Source organism: Pristiophorus japonicus, chromosome 8 (assembly GCF_044704955.1).
Source record: "Pristiophorus japonicus isolate sPriJap1 chromosome 8, sPriJap1.hap1, whole genome shotgun sequence".
Classification (NCBI taxonomy): Eukaryota; Metazoa; Chordata; class Chondrichthyes; family Pristiophoridae; genus Pristiophorus; species Pristiophorus japonicus.
In genome coordinates, this window is record NC_091984.1 from 161,031,834 (window position 1) to 161,052,787 (window position 20,954).

Genomic DNA, 20,954 nt, shown 5'->3' on the forward strand with positions numbered 1-20,954 from the left:
AACAAATGGTGGTGCCTAGAATGATGAGTCAAACTAAAAGTCCTGCCAAGGATAAGTTAGCCTCGGAAAAACCAATGCCAACCATCCAAGATGTCATAAAAGCACAGGAGGACGCTCCTGAAAAAGATAAACTGTTGTGGAAAGATTATGGATGTACTTATGACAATGTTTCTAAACTCTGGACCACTACCGCGGAACAGACTTGCATGTCTGACGAGTTGGCCCTATGGGTTATTGAATGTATGCATTTTGCTACTCATTGTGGAGCAGGGACAACAAGTGACACGCTTTTGGCCACTTGGTGGCACCCTAGACTCCAGGCGCTCACCCAGAACATCAGTAGCCGTTGCCTGGTTTACCAGCAACATAATCAAGGGGAGTCCCCTGTGATTGGGGTAAGACGCCCCTACCAGAAGGTCCCTTTGAGACCTTGCAATTGGACTACATTGAGTTGCAAAAAGTTCAGTGTTACAAATATGTGTTAGTAATAGTAGATGTGTTTAGCAGATGGATTGAAGCCTACCCTACCCTGGACAATAAGGCTCAAACTGTTGTTAAGGTGTTAATGAGGGAAATTGTTCCCAGATATGGTATCCCAGCTCGACTGAGTTCCGATAATGGCCCTCACTTTATTGGCCAAGTTAACAAAGAATTCTGTTCCCAGATGCGCATTAACCAGCAGCTGCATTGTGCTTACCGACCCCAAGCTGCGGGACTAGTTGAACGTGCTAATCAAACTCTTAAAACCAAGCTTGCAAAACTGGTAGCATCAACCGGACTCAATTGGCTTAAACTCCTTCCCATAGCTCTATTCCAGATCCGAACTACTCCCACCGGTAAGGCTAGACTGACCCCCGCTGAGGTCATTTATGGTAGGCCCCTTAGGACCCCATGGAATCAGAATGTCCCCTCCACTGTCCAATTTCACCACATGACTGAGGAAATGACTACCTACATTCTTGCCCTGACTCAGGCTCTGCGAATAGCCCACAACCAGGTTCGAGATGCTCACCTTGACCTCCCAGTGTTACCCGAATCATCTCTCGTGTGACCAGGAAAGTATGTCCTGATTAAGAAATGGATTCAAAAGGGACTAGAGCCACGATGGGAGGGGCCCTTTCAGGTGTTACTCACTACCCCCACCGCAGCTAAGGTTGAAGGGAGAAGTGCCTGGGTTTACCTGCACCACTGTAAACTTATTACTTCATAATGAGCCTCTCACTGGTCGTCTTAACCCTTGTTTCTGTTCCAGACTTCCTCTCCTCCATAGCTGAATAAACCACATCCTTGGGGCAGGAAGAAAAACGTCAAGAACACGGCAGGAGAAAGGAACAAGCAGTTTTCTGATCTATCCTTATCTTATTGTTAACTAATGTGAAATATCGTCTCAAATTATTTAAGCGTGTGTAAGCTAGCAGGTATAATTGTGCTATCTTGTGCTATCCTAGCAGAACTAGAAGGGCTACAGGATAACTTATTTTATCAGACCCATACCCGATTGCATGGCAATCGAACTGTGTGTTACCCACTAGCCCAATCAGTAGAGGCCCTGTTCGTGGCTACCCCTGGGTGGACCCCCCACGACTTATATACGGCGGATACCTCGGACGCACCCTGTGAGGGACAAACGGGCGAATATAGAAGGGGTATACCGGGAAGATGTGTGGAATTAATAGACTCCATGAATCCTGAGTGCAGGGGATCCCAGGGAAAGAACGGAGTGGTATGCTCGGACATTGCAAGCTACCCGCTTTGCTTCTCAGGACAAGGGTGGGGTTGTGTATATGCCCTGGTCCCTGGGAACGCCACCTGTGTGCAGACGCAGTGTGCCCGTCAGCACTGTCGAGTGCGTAAGGGCCAGTTTACCTGTACCTGTAACGAGCAAAGATGCCTGAACGTGACCGCAGGAAGGCAAGTTATCTGCGGTCAGTGTAACGGAACTCATGTCAGCTCAGAAACATGGGCATACCCGTTTGATGCTTACCAATTGGTAGGATCGGGCTCAAATTCAAGGGAACCTAGCAATTGGTGGTATAAGCAGTTCACGAGTGTTAGCAACACCGACGTAAAATGTTATAGAGCTAAGGAAGGATTCGTGTTCCTCCTCAACGGCACTTTCAAGACAGCAACACCGACCCTCCCGGTCCTCTTTGCAGTAGGAACTATAGGACCACTCACTGTCCCATGCCCCAAAAGGGGGCATACCCAGAGAAGGATAGTAACACGGGCCATCAGCAAGGAGTTCTGTGCCTATTGGGAGGATCCTATCACGCTGGGATCATCACTCGGCTACGGGTTCCTCGGGGCCCTATCTGTAGGGGGATCAGCAGGGGTAATTAGTGCCAAAAATAGGAACTACCTTATTTGCGGATTGACCATTTTGGGAAATAGCACGTCTAAGGGACTGGATGCCATCAACAGAGAGCTGTCTGAACTAAGATTGTATATGCAGCAAACCCGCTATGCCGTGGATTATCAGCTGGCCCAACAAGGAGGAGTGTGCACAATTATAGGTGACAAATGTATAACACATGTCACGGATGAATCATACAATATCACCCAAGTCATTGATGCCATAAAAAAAGCAGCTGGATGAGTTTAGGCAGGGCCCAGAGAAAGGAAATAGTTGGTTGGATTGGTTATTTGGAGGATCCTGGGGATCTTAATTAATGCATGGAGCAGTTATTCTCGTTATGATAATAGTTACCTGTTGTCTGATTATTGGTTGCTTTAATGTCTATTGTAAAGTAATGATGGCAAAATTGGAACAAACTCTTACAGTCACGAGCTCCCGGAATCTGGTTCAACAGACTAAAAGTTTACTCGAGGATCAAGAAGATTATGAGAAACAAGAATGCGAATGGCTGAATGTGATACTCCTGGAATAATCACCAGGGTTATCATGGAATGATAAAAGGGGGGAATGAGAATGTGAATAGAACAGATTGTGAATGTGTCAGTTGAATAGGATCATGGAAAAATGGCTAAAAGAAAATGTCAAGCTGAGATATTTGCAATGTCGACACAAAAAGGGGTTACTCAGAGTTGTGGTCAAACACGAGTTACGCGAAAAAGCAAAGTCAGGCATGAGACAGACGAGGGGCTGCTAATAACCATCCATAAAATAAGGAAATGCTATGTAAAATCGAAACTATAAACACATCCCTGGAGCCCGCCCTATTTGGAGAGTTGCTAGCCTGCAATTGGGTATGCTATGGGGGAAGTCGACAAATGATTGTATAAACTGAGTGTCACTCAAATATGTTCTGCTGTAACAATGTATAAATATTGAGCTTTTGTACTGTTACGGAACTTGTCAAGAGAGAGGAGGACAGGCTCAAATCGAGGGTGTTCCCTTTATCTTAACAGGTCCCGGCCGGAGAATCTCTAATAAAGGTCTTATGTTGCTAAGACTAAAAATGTTCGTGTGTCAGTGAATTCGCTGAAACAGATTGAAGGGAAAAGAATCCAGTATCTACACCTCTGCCACCCTTTCAAGCAGTGAGTTCCAGACCCCCACCACCCTCTGGGTGAAGAAATTTCCCCTCACATCCCTGAACCTTCTACCAATTACATTAAATCCATGCCCCCTGGTTGTTGACCCCCTCTGCTAAGGGAAATAGTTCTGTCCTATCCACTCTATCTAGGCCCCTCATAATTTTATACACCTCAATTAGGTCTCCCATCAGCCTCCTCTGTTCCAAAGAAAACCCTAGCCTATCCAATCTTTTCTCATAGCTAAAATTCTCCAGTCCAGACAACATCCTCGTAAATCTCCTCCGTACCCTCTAGTGCAATCACATCTTTCCTGTAATGTGGTGACCAGAACTGCACGCAGTACTCTAGTCACGGCCTAACTAATGTTTTATACCGTTCAAGCTGTATAAGAGGTGATCTTATCGAAATGTATAAGATTATGAGGGGGCTTAACAAGGTGGACGCAGAGAGGATGTTTCCACTGATAGGGGAGACTACAACTAGAGGGCATGATCTTAGAATAAGGGGCTGCCCATTTAAAACAGAGATGAGGAGAAATTTCTTCTCTCTGAGGGTTGTAAATCTATGGAATTCTCTGCCTCAGAGAGCTGTGGAAGCTGGGACATTGAATAAATTTAAGACAGTGATTAACCGTTTCTTAAACGATAAGGGGATAATGGGTTATGGGGAGCGGGCAGGGAAGTGGACCCGAGTCCAGGATCGGATCAGCCATGATCGTATTAAATGGCGGAGCAGGCTCGAGGGGCCATTTGGCCTACTCCTGCTCCTATTTCTTATGTTCTTTTGCATAATCTCCCTGCTCTTGTATTCTATGCCTCGGCTAATAAAGGCAAGTATTCTGTATGCCTTCTTAACCACCTTATCTACCTGGCCTGCTACCTTCAGGGATCTGTGGACATGCACTCTAAGGTCCCTTTGTTCCTCTACACTTCTCAATGTCCTACCGGATTCCCTTGCCTTGTTAGCCCTCCCCAAATATGTTACCTCACATTTCTTCGGATTTAATTTCATTACATTGATATCCTCCTGAATCTACAGCGGTCTTCTTCATTATCAACCACAGATGGGGAGATACAAGTTCATTAGATATTAATAACTTGTTAGTTATTGAGGTTATTACGAAGGATATTAGTTATTGAAGATATAATGAGGGCTATTAGTTATTGAGATTACATAGTTACATAGAGTGTACAGCACAGAAACAGGCCATTCAGCCCAACGGATCTATGCTGGCATGTATATCCACATAAACCTCCACCCACCCATCTTCTAACCCTATCAGAATATCCTTCTAATCCTTTCTCCCTCATGTGCTTACCAAACTCCCGCTTAAATGCATCAATGCTATTCGCCTCAACTGTACAGTTGGGTATACTGGGCACAATATCACATTTTGCAGATGAGAGGAAACTCGTAAATGTAGTAAGCAATGTGGAGGATAGTAACAGACTTCAGGAGGGCACAGACAGACTGGTGAAATGGGCAGACATGTGGCAGATGACATTTAATGCAGAGAAGTTTAAAGTGACACACTTTGGTAGGAATGAGGAGAGGCAATATGAACTAAGTGGTACAATTTTAAAGGGGTTGCAGGAAGAGAGAGACCTGGGGGTGTATGTAGACACATCTTTGAAGGTGGAGGAACAAGTTGAGAGGGCTGTTAAAAATGCACATGGGATCCTGGCTGTTAATATCGGGAAAGAGTACAGAAACAAGGAAGTTATACTAAACCTTTATAAAACATCGGTTAGGCCTCAGCTGGAGTATTGATTTTAATTCTGGCACCGCACTTTAGGAAGGATGTGAAGGCCTCGGGGAAGGTGCAGAGGAGATTTACTGGAATGGTACCAGGGATGAGGGACTTCAGTTATGTGGAGAGACTGGAGAAGCTGGGGTTATTCTCCTTAAAGCAGAGAAGGTTGAGGGTATTTGATAGAAGTGTTCAAAATCATGAACTGCTTTGATAGAGTAAATAAGGAGAAACCGTTTCCAGTGGCAGAAGGGTCGGTAACCAGAGAGCACAGATTTAAGGTGATTGGCAAAAGAACCAGAAGCGTTATGAGGAAAAACCTTTTATACAGCGAGTTGTTGTGATCTGGAACGTGCTGCCTGAAAGGGCGGTGGAAGCAGATTCAATAGTAACTTTCAAAAGGGAACTGGATAAATACTTGAAGGGAAATTATTTACAGAGCTACAGGGAAAGGGCAGAGAGGGGGATTAATTGGATAGCTCTACTAAAGAGCTGGCACAGGCATGATGTGCTGAATGGTTTCGTTCTGTGCTGTATGATTCTATGGGCCCAAGTTTCCACACGCGCCTAGAATGGCGCAGTCCCGACCTGGACGCCCGTTTTTCGCGCCACAAAGTGCGCCTAAAAAAATCCTCGGTATTCTCCACCTACCTGCAGGTCCTCTGGCCCTTGGCGCAGTCAGCACGAGCTGTGGGGGGGCGGAGCCAGGTCCCTGCACTGAAAACAGTGCCGGGACCTCTGCACATGCGCGCTACAGTGGGCACGCAAGTGCAGTAGCTCCAGGCGCCAAACTGTGTGGGAGGGGCCCGAAGCACGCAGCCCCTAGCCCTGGCTGAATGGCCTCACTAGGGCTGCGTGAATAAGGCTCCTCCCACCGACCAGACCCGACACCCGCTCCCCCCCCGCCTCCAGACCAGACCCGACACCCGCTCCCCCCCCCCCCCCCCGCCTCTAGACCAGACCCGACACCCGCTCCCCCCCCCCCCGCCTCCGGACCAGACCCGACACCCGCTCCCCCCCCGCCTCCGGACCAGACCCGACACCCGCTCCCCCCCCCCCGCCTCCGGACCAGACCCGACACCCGCTCCCCCCCCGCCTCCGGACCAGACCCGACACCCACCGCGCCCCCCGCCGACTGACCCGACCCGCGCTCCTGTTCCCGCTCCCCGCCTCCCCGACTGGACCCGACCCGACCCGCGCTCCTGTTCCCGCTCCCTGCTCCCCGCCCCCCCGACTGGACCCGACCCGCGCTCCTGTTCCCGCTCCCCGCCTCCCCGACTGGACCCGACCCGACCCGCGCTCCTGTTCCCGCTCCCTGCTCCCCGCCCCCCCGACTGGACCCGACCCGCGCTCCTGTTCCCGCTCCCCGCCTCCCCGACTGGACCCGACCTGCACTCCTGTCCCCGCTCCCCGCTCCCCGCCCCCCCGACTGGACCCGACCCGCGCTGCACTCCCGCCCCCCGACCCGACCCCCCGCCCCCCCCCCCCACTGGACCCGACCCGCGCTCCTGTTCCCGCTCCCCGCCTCCCCGACTGGACCCGACCCGACCCCCTGTTCCCGCTCCCTGCTCCCCGCCCCCCCGACTGGACCCGACCCGCGCTCCTGTTCCCGCTCCCCGCCTCCCCGACTGGACCCGACCTGCACTCCTGTCCCCGCTCCCCGCTCCCCGCCCCCCCGACTGGACCCGACCCGCGCTGCACTCCCGCCCCCCGACCCGACCGCCCCCCCCCCCCCACTGGACCCGACCCGCGCTCCTGTTCCCGCTCCCCGCCTCCCCGACTGGACCCGACCCGCACTCCTGTCCCCGCTCCCTGCTCCCCGCCCCCCCGACTGGACCCGACCCGCGCTCCTGTTCCCGCTCCCCGCCTCCCCGACTGGACCCGACCTGCACTCCTGTCCCCGCTCCCCCGCCCCCCCGACTGGACCCGACCCGCGCTGCACTCCCGCCCCCCGACCCGACCCACCCCCCCCCCCACTGGACCCGACCCGCGCTCCTGTTCCCGCTCCCCGCCTCCCCGACTGGACCCGACCCGCACTCCTGTCCCCGCTCCCCGCCCCCCCGACTGGACCCGACCCGCGCTGCACTCCCGCCCCCCGACCCGACCCCCCACTGGACCCGACCCGACTCCCGCTCCCGGACTGGATCCGACCTGACCTCTCCTCTCCTCTCCTCTCCTCTCCTCTCCTCTCCTCTCCCCTCCCCTCCCCTCCTCTCCCCTCCCCTCCCCTCCCCTCCCCTCCCCTCCCCTCCCCTCCCCTCCCCTCCTCTCCCCTCCTCTCCCCTCCTCTCCCCTCCTCTCCCCTCCTCTCCCCTCCTCTCCCCTCCTCTCCCCTCTCCTCCCCTCTCCTCCCCTCTCCTCCCCTCTCCTCCCCTCTCCCCTCCCCTCCCCTCTCCTCCCCTCTCCTCCCCTCTCCTCTCCTCCCCTCTCCCCTCTCCTCCCCTCTCCTCCCCCCCAACCCGACCCAACGCCACCTACCTGTAAATCTGGTGCTGGGGAGTCTCGGGCGGCCCGTTCAGCCTTCGGTCCCGAAAGGCCTGCCTGAAGCACTTTCACACAGGTAGGAAGATGGTTTATTTAATCTTTTCTTTGCTTATAAATGTTTATTCAGGTTGGATTTATTTGTATAATATTTGTATAAGTATAAATAAGGATTTATTATAGAATTTAATGACTTCCCTTCCCCCCACCCCGCCCCCCCTCCCCACCTCGTTCTGGACGCCTAATTTGTAACCTGCGCCTGATTTTTTAATGTGTAGAACAGGTTTTTTCAGTTCGACAAAAATCTTCACTTGTTCCATTCTACTTTAGTTTGGAGTACGTTTTCACTGTGGAAACTTTCAAATCAGGCGTCAGTGGCCGGACACGCCCCCTTTTGAAGAAAAAATTCTGTTCCAAAGTAGAACTGTTCTACCTGACTAAAACTGCAGAAAAAAAAATGTGGAGAATTGCGATTTCTAAGATAGTCCGTTCTCCACCAGTTGCTCCTAAAAATCAGGCGCAAATCATGTGGAAACTTGGGCCCTATGTTTCTACAATTACCCCTTGTGGTACTCACTGGGTAAAGAAGCTTCTCCTGAATTCCCCATTGGATTTATTATTGACTATCTTACAAATGAAAATATTTTCCCTACATCTACCTTATCAAACCCTTCATAATCTTAGAGACCACTTCAGGTCACCCTTCAGCCTTCTCTTTTCTAGAGAGCCCCAGCCTGTTCAACCGTTCCTGATATCCCCTCAGTTGTAGCGTCATCCTTGTGAATTTGTTTTGCACCTTCTCCAGTGCCTCTATATCCAATAAGTAATATCCCCTCTCATAACCTCAATAACTAATATCCCCTATCATAACTTCAATAACAAATATCCCCTATCATAACCTCAATAACTAATATCTCCTATCATAACCTCAATAACTAATACAGGTATTCCCCATCATAACCGCAATAACTAATATCCCCTATCATAACCTCAATAACTAATATTCCCCAACATAATTTGAAACAAAACGAGAGAACTGGAAACACTAGTTTTTAATGTATTTTGAAAGGATAAAGAAGGAAGGTGGCATGTGGGGTAGCTGTACTAATTAGAGATAACAATGGCAATAGAAAAAAGGCACATAATTTAACATTAAGATAGAAATAGAATCCATATGGATTGACATAAAAAATAAGAAGGGATTGATCATGCTAAAGCGGTATGCTACAGACCACCTAATAGTGAAAGGGAAGTGGAGGAAGAAATATGTGACCAAATCTATGAAGTGAATAAAACTCTAAGGGCTGGATTTTGGGCTTTTTGCATTTCGGGGCGTTAATCGTGGTGTGGCGTTAAAAGTTAGCGCCTGAAAATAGTTAGCACCTTCGACTGCAAGTTTCGGCGAAAATGTAAGTTGGAGGAGCGTTGCCGTTAAGTCAGGTTTACACAACGGACATTGTGCGCCCACCTGAGCCGAAATTTGCGGCGGTAAAAAAGTTTCATTGTTGTTTAGTGCTGTGCAACATAACAGTGTATATTGTCTGGTTTTATTTTGGTGGGGGGAGTTTTTGTGACTTTGTTGCAGTAAATTTTATGACTCAATCATTTGCCAGTAGTGTCTTGTGCATCATTCCAACGTTCACCGGAGATGTGTCCAGTATTAGCTCCATCCCTCAGTTTCCCCCATTTAGGAGCCGGAGACGTGCAAGTGTTGGTCCGGCAGAATCTCCATGTTGCCTCCTCCGTGGATAGGGTGGTTATCCAATGGGAGCCTCGCCAAGCTCCTCTTTGTCGTCCTCCTCCTCCTGAGGTGGGCATGTCATCCCCACTGGCAATGCCTGACCCCCCATGGTGGCCAAACTGTGCAACATGCAGCACACCACAATGAATTTGGATACCTGTTGAGGGGAGTATTGAAGGCTGCCTCCAGAGTGGTTCACGCATCGGTCTGCCTGTAGGAGATGGCATATTTCTGTCATCACTTCCTTTCAGAAACACAGCCTTCTCACACATTGTTCCTCAGAGAGCTGGAGATCTGAGTGTTGGTGCCTGTAAATCTGTGGGGGGGTAAGCCCTTCTCCCCGGATGTCTTCGGCCTCTCCTCATCCGTGGGCCGACATGGCCAAGAGCCCTTCCTCTAGCTTGACACCGTCTGACAATAGCGTGGAGCATGATACACTAGCAAACTAGCAATGCCCCCATTAAATTCTCTCACTGAAGTTGTAAGGGCAATGTAATGGCAGATAGAAGTGAAGTTTGCAAGTTGGAGCTTCACGCAGCATTATGTGCGCAACTGTTGTAGTCAAAATGACCTGCAATGTAGGATCCTCGTCCCTCCATTTAAAAATGGTGCCAATACCGCTGCCTCACCCTGGGACCGCCTGGTTTTATCAGGCGTTTCCTGGGGCGGGCGTTAAAGGTGACAAAGGTGGAAAGTGATGTTCCACAGTGCTGGGACCACTGTTGTTCACAATTTACATAAACAATTTAGACTCAGAAATTGGAAGTACAATTAAAAAATTTACGGACGACCACCAAATAAAGCGACAAAATACAAGAAGCCGTTATCATCATCATCATAGGCAGTCCCTCGGAATCGAGGAAGACTTGCTTCCACTCCAATAGGAGAACCACAGTCCCTGTCACAGGTGGGACAGATAGTGGTTGAGGGAAGGGGTGGGTGGGACAGGTTTGCCGCACTTTCTTTTCGCTGCCTGCGCTTGATTTCTGCATGCTCTCGGCGATGAGACTCGAGGTTTAACTACAGGGCTGTAGTAATGCCCGCCCACCTGTATGCATGGACCATGTACAGTAGACACCTCAAGTCGCTGGAGAAATACCACCAAGACGACATTAATACACTTGCAGAATGGGCATGTAATTTACAAATGGATTTCAACATAGATAAGTGTGTGTGGTGCATTTTGGTAGGAAGAATAAAGAGGCCATATACTGCTTGGGTAATAAGAGTCTAAATGGGATAGAGGAGCAAAGAGATCTGGGAGTACAGATTCACAAATCAGTAAAAGTAGCGACGCAGGTGAACAAGGCCATAAAAATAGCAAACAAAGCTCTGGGGTTCATTGAAAAGTAGCAAAGTTGCGTTAAACTTGTATAGAACCTTAGTTAGACCACACTTGGGAGTACTGTGAATAGTTCTGATCTTCATATTGTAGAAAGGATAAGGGATATTAATTATTGAGATTATGATAGGAGATATTACTTATTGAGGTTATGATAGGAGATATTAGTTATTGAGTTATGATGAGGAATACCTATATTACTTATTGAGGTTATGATAGGAGATATTAGTTATTGAGTTATGATGAGGAATACCTATATTACTTATTGAGGTTATGATAGGAGATATTAGTTATTGAGTTATGATGGGGAATACCTGTATTAGTTATTGAGGTTATGATGGGGAATATTAGTTGTTGAGGTTTTCAATGAATTTTCATGCGTTACAAACATTCAAACTCCAGCCATGCCCCCTCATCCTTCCTCTCCACTGACTGTTTGGATTTGATGAAATTGGCTCCACAGCAACTCTCAGCCGGCACACACCGAAATGTCACGATTGCCAATCCAGACTTACCCGAGTCCACTGTCCGCAGCTACTCCCCTCATCTGGAGTCTTAACCTCGCCACCAGCCCATCCTCCCGGGAACAACAAACAGCAGCAAAGCACCAGTGATCTGTAAAAGGATTCAGCATTACGAAGCTCTGTCCCACAGGATACAAACACGCATGGATCATAGACATCACAGACATCTAGGAGAGCCAGGCAGTCACACAGACCCATGGTTAGTTCGCTTTCACAGAGACCACAAGAAACCAGATTAGAAAGAACTGCCGAGAAACTTCAGGGGGGCTGACAGATTTAAAGTGAACCCAGATTAACGGCCACATTACCCTGTGTGTGTTTGCAACGGAAGGTCAGCACCCTCAGACAGTTGTAACTACGCACACTGCATAGATTTTTATTGCTGCTCCCTGCCCTGAGATTCTAGAGCAGTACTACAGTTGGAAACTTGTCACTCCTCTGTTAACACGTTGGACAAGACACAAAGGCCACGCCGTGCCCTGCAACTGCTGCGCCGCAAATTCACTTCACCGCAGCAACAGTCAACAAAGACTGACTTAAAACAAGGAAGCAACAGAATAGGGGCAGGGAACTTCCTTATCAAAAAACACCAACTCATGTTTCTCAGGGACTGACACAGCGCTTGTGTGAAACATTTCATGATTGTGTAACAGGAAATACCAGCAACAAGTGAACAGTGCCGGGCTGCACTGGAAACAAATCTAGTCCCAGCTTGGTGTAGACAAGCTCCGGTTTTCACCGGAGGCAGTCCAGGTTCCCAATCAGCATCAGTTCTATCTATACAGAGAGCAGACTTCAGGCTCACATTGCAAGAGGATTTGAGTACAGGAGCAAGGATGCCTTACTACAGTTATACAGGGCCTTGGTGAGACTGCACCCGGAGTATTGTGTGCAGTTTTGGTCTCCTTACCGAAGAAAGGATATACTTGCCATAGAGGGAGTGCAGTGAAGGCTCACCAGACTGACTCCTGGGATGGCAGGACTGTCATATGAGGAGAGATTGGGTCGACTAGGCCTGTATTCACTAGAGTTTAGTAGAATGAGAGGGGATCTCATTGAAACATATTAAATTCTGACGGGGTTGGATAGACTGAATGCGGGGAGGATGTTTCCCCTGGCTAGGAAATCTAGAACACGGGGTCACAGTCTCAGGATACGGAGTAGGAAATTTAGGGTTGAGATGAGGAGAAATGTTTTCACTCAGAGGGTGGTGAACCTGTGGAATTCTCCACCACAGAAGGCTGTGGAGGCCAAGTCACTGAATATATTTAAGAGGGAGATCGATAGATTTCTAGACACAAAAGGCATCAAAGGGTATGGGGGAAAAGTGGGAATATAGTGTTGAGATAGAGGATCAGCCATGACCATATTGAATGGCGGTGCAGGCTCGAAGGGCCGAATGGCCTACTACTGCTCCTATTTTCTATGTTTCTATGACATGGTAGGTTACAGAACCAAAACAACCTTATAACGCAGAGTTGCTGCAGCCCAAATCTGACCAGCCCGTCCCAATCTCAGCTCATTGGTCACGTGCTGCCGATGGGAATACTTCGAGCTTGTTGTCAAAGGCGCCGAAAAATAACCGACTGGAGGGCGGCCTGTCTCGGAGATCAAGAACGGTACAAATGGCAGCATGTGAGCACCACTCGGCCCATCATGCCTGTGCTGAGAGGTGCTGGCTCTTGAAGTGGAGTTACCGGCTGATTTCCCTGACCTTTCGCCATATCATTTCATGACACTTCCTTTTCAAATGTTTCTATTCACTTTCAAATGATGTCATCTGTGGCTCAGTGTGCAGCACTCTCGCCTCTGAGTTAGAAGGTTGTGGGTTCAAGTCCAGGGACTCAAACACATAAATCTAGTCTGACACTCCAGTGCAGTGCAGTGAAGCGCTGCACTGTTGGAGGGGCCGTCTTCCGGATCAGACGTTAAACCGAGGCCCCGTCTGCTCTCTCAGCTGGACATAAAAGAGCCCGCGGCACTATCCCTGGCCAATATTTCATCATCATAGGCAGTACCTCGGAATCGAGGAAGACTTGCTTCCACTCTTAAAGTGAGTTCTCAGGTGGCTGAACAGTCCAATACGAGAACCACAGTCTCTGTCACAGGTGGGACAGATAGTCGTTGAAGGAAAGGGACAGGTTTGCCGCACGCTCTTTCCGCTGCCTGTGCTTGGTTTCTGCATGCTCTCGGCGATGAGACTCGAGGTGCTCAGCGCCCTCCCGGATGCTCTTCCTTCACTTAAGGCGGTCTTTGGCCAGGGATTCCCTGGTGTCGGTGGGGATGTTGCACTTTATCAAGGAGGCTTTGAGGTTGTCCTTGAAACGCTTCCTCGCCTCCCCCCTGGGGCTCGCTTGCCGTGTAGGAGATCCGAGTAGAGCGCTTGCTTTGGAAGTTTCGTGTCGGGCATGTGAACAATGTGGCCTGCCCAGCAGAGCTGGTCAAGTGTGGTCAGTGCTAGAATGCTGGGGATGTTGGCCTGGACGAGGACGCTAACATTATACAGGGTACTGGTGAGGCCACACCTGGAATACTTCGTACAGTTTTGGTTTCCATATTTACGAAAGGATATACTTGCTTTGGAGGCAGTTCAAAGAAGGTTCACTAGGTTGATTCCAGAGATGAGGGGGTTGACTTATGAGGAAAGGTTGAGTAGGTTGGGCCACTACTCATTGGAATTCAGAAGAATGAGAGGTGAGCTTATTGAAGCTTATAAGATAATGAGGGGGCTCGACAAAGTGGATGCAGAGAGGGTATTTCTACTCATAGGAAAACTAAAACTAGGGGTCATAGTCTAAGAATAAGGGGCCGCCCATTTAAAACAGAGATGAGGAGGAATTTCTTCTCTCAGAGGGTTGTAAATCTGTGGAATACTCTGCCCCAAAGAGCTATGGGGGCTGGGCCATTGTATATATTTAAGGCGGAGATAGACAGATTTTAGAGCAATAAGGGAATAAAGGGTTATGGGGAGTGGGCAGGGAAGTGGAGTTGAATCCTTGATCAGATCAGCCATGATCGTATTGAATGGCGGAGAAGGCTCGAGGGGCCAGGTGGCCTATTCCTGATCCTATTTCTTATGTTCTTATGAAGGCAGGGCCGCTAATATTGGAGCAACAAAAATCAAGGCTGCGCAAGAGGCCAGAATTGGAGGAGCACAGAGAGCTCTGGGCTGGAGATTTTAGAGATCGGGAGGGGCGAGGCAATGGAGCGATTTGAACACAAGGATGAGAATATGAAAATCGAGGTATTGCCGCCAATGTAGGTCAGCTAGCACAGGGGTAATGGGTGAGCGGGACTCGGTGCGAGTTAGGACACGGGTCAGCGAGCACAGGGTGATGGGTGAGCGGGACTCGGTGCGAGTTAGGACACGGGTCAGCGAGCACAGCGGGTGATGGGTGAGTAGGACTCGGTGCAAGTTAGGACATGAGGCAGTGAGCACAGGGGGTGACGGGTGAGCGGGACTCGGTGTGAGTTAGGACACGGGGCAGCGAGCACAGGAGGTGATGGGTGAACAGGACTCGGTGCGAGTTAGGACATGGGCGGCTGAGTTTTGGATGAGCTCAGGTTTACAGAGGGTGAAACGTGAGTCACACACTTGAAAAAACGGGCTGTATTCAACAATCTCGTCACGTTACCCCTCTTGCCGATCATCACCGCCCACCTCTGTTCTCCTTCAATTTGCATTTCTCTGGAAGGAATGGGAATTGGGCAAGCAGCTCTGCTAACGTGACTGCAGGCGTCACACGACCCTGGGATCTGGCCAGAGTAGCAACCAATCTAAAAGCAACCTCGGACACATGATGGTGTCCCCACTGTGACCCCGGAAACTGCGGGACGTTTGGTGAAGCCCTGCCCTCTCCGATCACTGACTGACTCAGTTACACCAATAACCCCAGATCGCCCCCACTCTCCGATCACTGACTGACTCAGTTACACCAATAACCCCAGACCGCTCCCCTCTCCGATCACTGACAGACTCAGTTACACCAATAACCCCAGACCCTGGGTGAGCAGGACTCGGTGTGATTTAGAACACGAGTCAGCGAGCACAGGGTGATGGATGTGAGTTAAGACATGGGTCAGTGAGCACAGGGGTGATGGGTGAGCGGGACTCGGTGCGAGTTAGGACACGGGTCAGTGAGCACGGGGGCTGCTGGGTGAGCGGGACTCGGTGCGAGTTAGGATACGGGTTAGCGAGCACAGGGTGATGGGTGTGAGTTAAGACATGGCACAGCAAGCACAGTGTGATTGTTGTGAGTTTGGACACGGGTCAGCGAGCACACGGGGTGATGGGTGAGCGAGACTCGGTGCGAGTTAGGACACGGGGCAGGGAGCACACGGGGTGATGGGTGAGCGGGACTCGGGTCAGCGAGCACAGGGGGTTATGGGTGAGCAGGACTCGGTGCGAGTTAGGATACGGGTCAGCGAGCACAGGGGTGATGGGTGAGCGGGACTCAATGTGAGTTAGGACACGGGTCAGCGAGCACAGGGGGTTATGGGTGAGCGGGACTCGGTGCGAGTTAGGATACGGGTCAGCGAGCACAGGGGTGATGGGTGAGCGGGACTCAATGTGAGTTAGGACACGGGTCAGCGAGCACAGGGGGTGCTGGGTGAGCGGGACTCGGTGCGAGTTAGGATACGGGTTAGCGAGCACACGGTGATGGGTGTGAGTTAGGACACGGCACAGCAAGCACAGTGTGATTGTTGTGAGTTTGGACACGGGTCAGCGAGCACAGGGATGATAAGTGAGCGGAACTCGGTGCGAGTTAGGACACGGGTCAGTGAGCACTGGGGTTGATGGGTGAGTGGGACTCGGTGCGAGTTAGGACATGGGTCGGTGAGCACAGGGGTGATGGGTGAGCGGGACTCGGTGCGAGTTAGGATACGGGTTAGCGAGCACACGGTGATGGGTGTGAGTTAGGACACGGGTCAGTGAGCACTGGGGTTGATGGGTGAGTGGGACTCAGTGCGAGTTGGGACATGGGACAGTGAGCACAGGGGGTGGTGGGTGGCATGGAAATGTATTTTTAGAAGTTACATTTCTTGTTAAATGTACCCTTTTGAAATAAAACAAAATGGAGTCTCGGTTCTCCCAGAAGCCCCTGCAGCAGACAGCATGCTTCTGCATAAACATACTAACCTTGACTAATAGTTGACTAAATTAAGAAAAGCAGGAGCCATCTGTGTGAATGTCCTGCTGTACTCCCTACTAATAACTGTTGCTATGCTAAACCTTAGAAGTACCAGATAAAGTTTGCATAGATATGTAAAGACTAAAGCAAGGATGTAGTGTTAATTAAGTGATTGAAGAACTCCTTATTTGCTGACCGCAAGGGCAGAACTGATACGCGTGATGGAACCATAATTTGCTTGTTCCTCTGTATAAAGATATTGTGATTTTGTACCACTGTAGAAGTCTTCGCCCAGCCTTTAACTGAGTGAGGCTTTTCCTTGCAGCAAGTAAAACTTATTAAAGAAACATCTACCGGAGCTGTTTGTGTCAGAATCTTATATTGAGAGTTAAATTGAGAGTCAAGATTTCGACAGTGGGCGGGACTCGGTGTGAGTTAGAACACGGGGCAGCGAGCACAGGGGGTGATGGGTGAGCATGACTCGGTGCGAGTTAGGACACGGGCGGCCGAGTTTTGGATGAGCTCAGGTTTGCGGAGGGTGAAACGTGAGTCACACACTTGAAAAAACGGGCTGTATTCAACAATCTCGTCACGTTACCCTTCTCGCCGACCATCACCGCCCACCTCTGTTCTCCTTCAATTTGCATTTCTCTGGAAGGAATGGGAATTGGGCAAGCAGCTCTGCTAACGTGACTGCAGGCGTCACACGACCCTGGATCTGGCCAGAGTAGCTACCAATCTAAAAGCAACCTCGGACACATGATGGTGTCCCCACCGTGACCCTGGAAAATGCGGGACGTTTGATGAAGCCCTGCCCTCTCCGATCACTGACAGACTCAGTTACACCAATAACCCCAGACCCCTCCTCTCCGATCACTGACAGACTCAGTTACACCAATAACCGCAGACCCCCCCTCTCCGATCACTGAGACTCAGTTACACCAATAACCGCAGACCCCCCCCTCTCCGATCACTGACTGACTCAGTTACACCAATAACCGCAGACCCCCCCTCTCCGATCACTGAGACTCAGTTACACCAATAACCCCAGACCCCCCCTCTCCGATCACTGAGACTCAGTTACACCAATAACCCCAGACCCCCCCTCTCCGATCACTGACTGACTCAGTTACACCAATAACCCCAGACCCTTCCCTCTCCGATCACTGAGACTCAGTTACACCAATAACCCCAGAACCCCCCTCTCCGATCACTGACAGACTCAGTTACACCAATAACCCCAGACCCCCCCTCTCCGATCACTGAGACTCAGTTACACCAATAACCGCAGACCCCCCCTCTCCGATCACTGACAGACTCAGTTACACCAATAACCCCAGACCCCCCCTCTCCGATCACTGAGACTCAGTTACACCAATAACCGCAGACCCCCCCTCTCCGATCACTGACAGACTCAGTTACACCAATAACCCCAGACCCTTCCCTCTCCGATCACTGAGACTCAGTTACACCAATAACCCCAGACCCCTCCCTCTCCGATCACTGAGACTCAGTTACACCAATAACCCCAGAACCCCCCCTCTCCGATCACTGACAGACTCAGTTACACCAATAACCCCAGACCGCCCACCACCTCCCTCTCTGAGCTCTGACAGATTAGCATGAGTCCCACAGCTCCCAAAGCACCATGCTTCCTCATAACCTTCAGTAGCACGTCGAGTGTCTGTCTGAGAGCCGATCACAGATTTCACCTGGTGCCAAGTTGCCAGAAGAGAACAGCAATTTTAGAAGGGCTGCTGAGTTCAGGTTTCGCTGAGACCTACTTTTAAAATTACTGCCATTCCCAAAAGCTATTCGAGATTCTGTTGCACTATTTAAAGAGCAAGGATTGCTCACCGTGTCCCAGAAAAGATGTCTATCTCAATCAAGACCACCACAAACACATCAAATGATCTCACTGCTGTTTGTAATATTCTGCTGGGTACAAATGGCTGCCACCTTTCCTTGCATAAAATCTGTGATTTGTATCTGAAGATCTTCGCGACATTTGCTATATAATGTGCTATATAAATGCATCTCTTTAAACCGTTATTCTATATATAGACTGCCCGAACCCCTCGATTAGATTCCATCCTGTAACTCACACCCAGGTATCTGTTATTCTATATATAAACCCCCGAACCCCTCGATTAGATTCGAGCCTGTAATTCACTCCCGGGTATCTGTTATTCTATATATAAACCCCCCGAACCCCTCGATTAGATTCCAGCCTGTAACTCACTCCCAGGTATCTGTTATTCTATATATAAACCCACTGAATCCCTCGATTAGATTCCAGCCTGTAACTCACTCCTGGGGTATCTGTTATTCTATATACAAAACCCCCCCCGAACCCCTCGATTAGATTCCAGCCTGTAACTCACTCCCGGGGTATCTGTAATGCTATATATAAACCCGCTGAACCCCTCGATTAGATTCCAGCCTGAATAACAACAAATTGCATTTATATACCGCAAGTATTAATGTAGGAAATCGTCCGAGGCCACTTAAATCCTGGATAACCATTATTCTCTATTTGCTGTACAATGTAAGCTCTTTGATCCCCACTGATTACATTCAACATGCAGACCTGAGAAAAGAACATGTAAATGTCAAAGTGACAAGTTTGATTCAGCACCATCAGGCACTCCTGTAAGTGGACTCCATTCGCACTTTGAGCACATAAAAAAACTCGGCTGGCACTCCAGTGCAGTGCTGAGGGAGCACTGCACTGTCAGATGAGATGTTAAACCGAGGCCCCTTCTACTCTCTCAGGTGGACGCAAAAGATCCCATGGCACTATTTCGAAGAGCAGGGGAGTTATCCCCGGTGTCCTGGCCAATATTTATCCCTCAATCAACATAACACAACAAGCATATTATCTGATCATTATCACATTGCTCTTCGTGGGAGCTTGCTGTGCGCAAATTGGCTGCCGCGTTTCCCACATTACAACATTGACTACACGCCAAAGTACTTCATTGGCTGTAAAGCACTTTTGAGACATCCGGTGGTCGTGAAAGGCGCTATATAAATGCAAGTCTTTCTTTCTATGATCAGGGGAATAACGTACTGCCCAATAGCTAGTTACACAATAGCATGAGCTGCGGTTGCAACAATGAAACTCCTGATTGTGTGCTGGATAGTGCAATCTCATTAATGCCCCATGTGTGATCCCCTTTCTTTCAGAAGGCAGACAGATGAGACAGGTCCAAAGGAAAATCAAGAACTTGGTTTATTTTAAATGAAGTACAAGAATGAACAGGTTACTGTTAGAACAGCCAGATTTACCTATTCTTTGTAACATTAAAAATAATAAATGACATTGCTGCAGGAGTTCCTCTGGGCAGTGTCCTAGGCCCACCATCTTCAACTGCTTCATCAATGACCTTCCTTAAATCAGAAGGTCAGAAGTAGGGATATTCGCTGATGACTGCACAGTGTTCAGTTCCATTCACAACTTCTCACGTACTGAAGCAGTCCATGCCCACATGCAGCAAGACCTGGACAACATTCAGGCTTGGGCTGATAAGTGGCAAGTAACATTCGTGCCAGGCAATGACTATCTCCAACAAGCGAGAGTCTAACCACCTCCCTTTGATATTCAAAGGCATTACCATCGCCGAATCCCCCACCATCAACATCCTGGGGGTCACTATTGACCAGAAACTTAACTGGACCAGCCACATAAATACTGTGGCAACAAGAGCAGGTCAGAGGCTGGGTATTCTGCAGTGAGTGTCTCACCTCCTGACTCCCCAAAGCCTTTCCACCATCCACAAGGCACAAGTCAGGAGTGTGATGGAATAATCTCCTCTTGCCTGGATGAGGACGGCTTCAACAACTCTCGAAGCTTGACACCGCCCAGGACAAAGCAGCCCGTTGATTGGCACCCCATCCACCACCGTAAACATTCACTCCCGCTACCACAAGCTGGAGGAGATCATGCTTAAACTGGCCAGACCTCACCGTGAGCACCAAGACCAGTTCTAGTCACCGAGACACAAGGGAGACATTCAGACTCTGGAGGGAATCCAGAGATGAACCACAAGTGTCGGGGGTTACAATGAGAGACTGAGGGCTCTTCAAGCTGGGAAGGAAGATACTTAAGATGTGATTTTACAGAGATATTTATAAGAAAGCAATGGTATCGATCCAAGAAATGACCACAAACTCATCACCATAGGCAGTCCCTCGGAATCGAGGAAGACTTGCTTCCACCCCTGAAGTGAGTTCTTTGGTAGCTGAACAGTCCAATACGAGAGCCACAGACTCTGTCACAGGTGGGACAGATAGTTGTTGAGGGAAGGGGTGAGTGGGACTGGTTTGCCGCACGCTCCTTCTGCTGCCTGCGCTTGATTTCTGCATGCTCTCGGCGATGAAACTCGAGGTGCTCAGCACCCTCCCAGATGCACTTCCTCCACTTAGGACGGTCTTTGGCCAGGGACTCCCAGATGTTGGTGGGGATGGTGCACTTTATCAGGGA

General features: G+C 49.7%; 1 protein-coding gene across 3 annotated transcripts in view; it reads right to left on the minus strand.

The window, feature by feature from the left end:
* Nucleotides 1–20,954, minus strand: part of LOC139268787 (roquin-1-like) — a 395,945-nt gene that overhangs the window by 361,331 nt on the left and 13,660 nt on the right. The window contains exon 2 of one of the 3 annotated variants that reach the window (XM_070887480.1): nt 11,328–11,427. The exons of 1 other annotated variant lie outside the window; for it this stretch is intronic. The gene's annotated coding sequence lies outside the window, so the exon portion shown is untranslated. Of the gene's footprint in view, nt 1–1,180; nt 1,201–11,327; nt 11,428–20,954 lie in introns of those variants that run through there. One more of the 3 variants, XM_070887482.1, reaches the window with a different exon arrangement.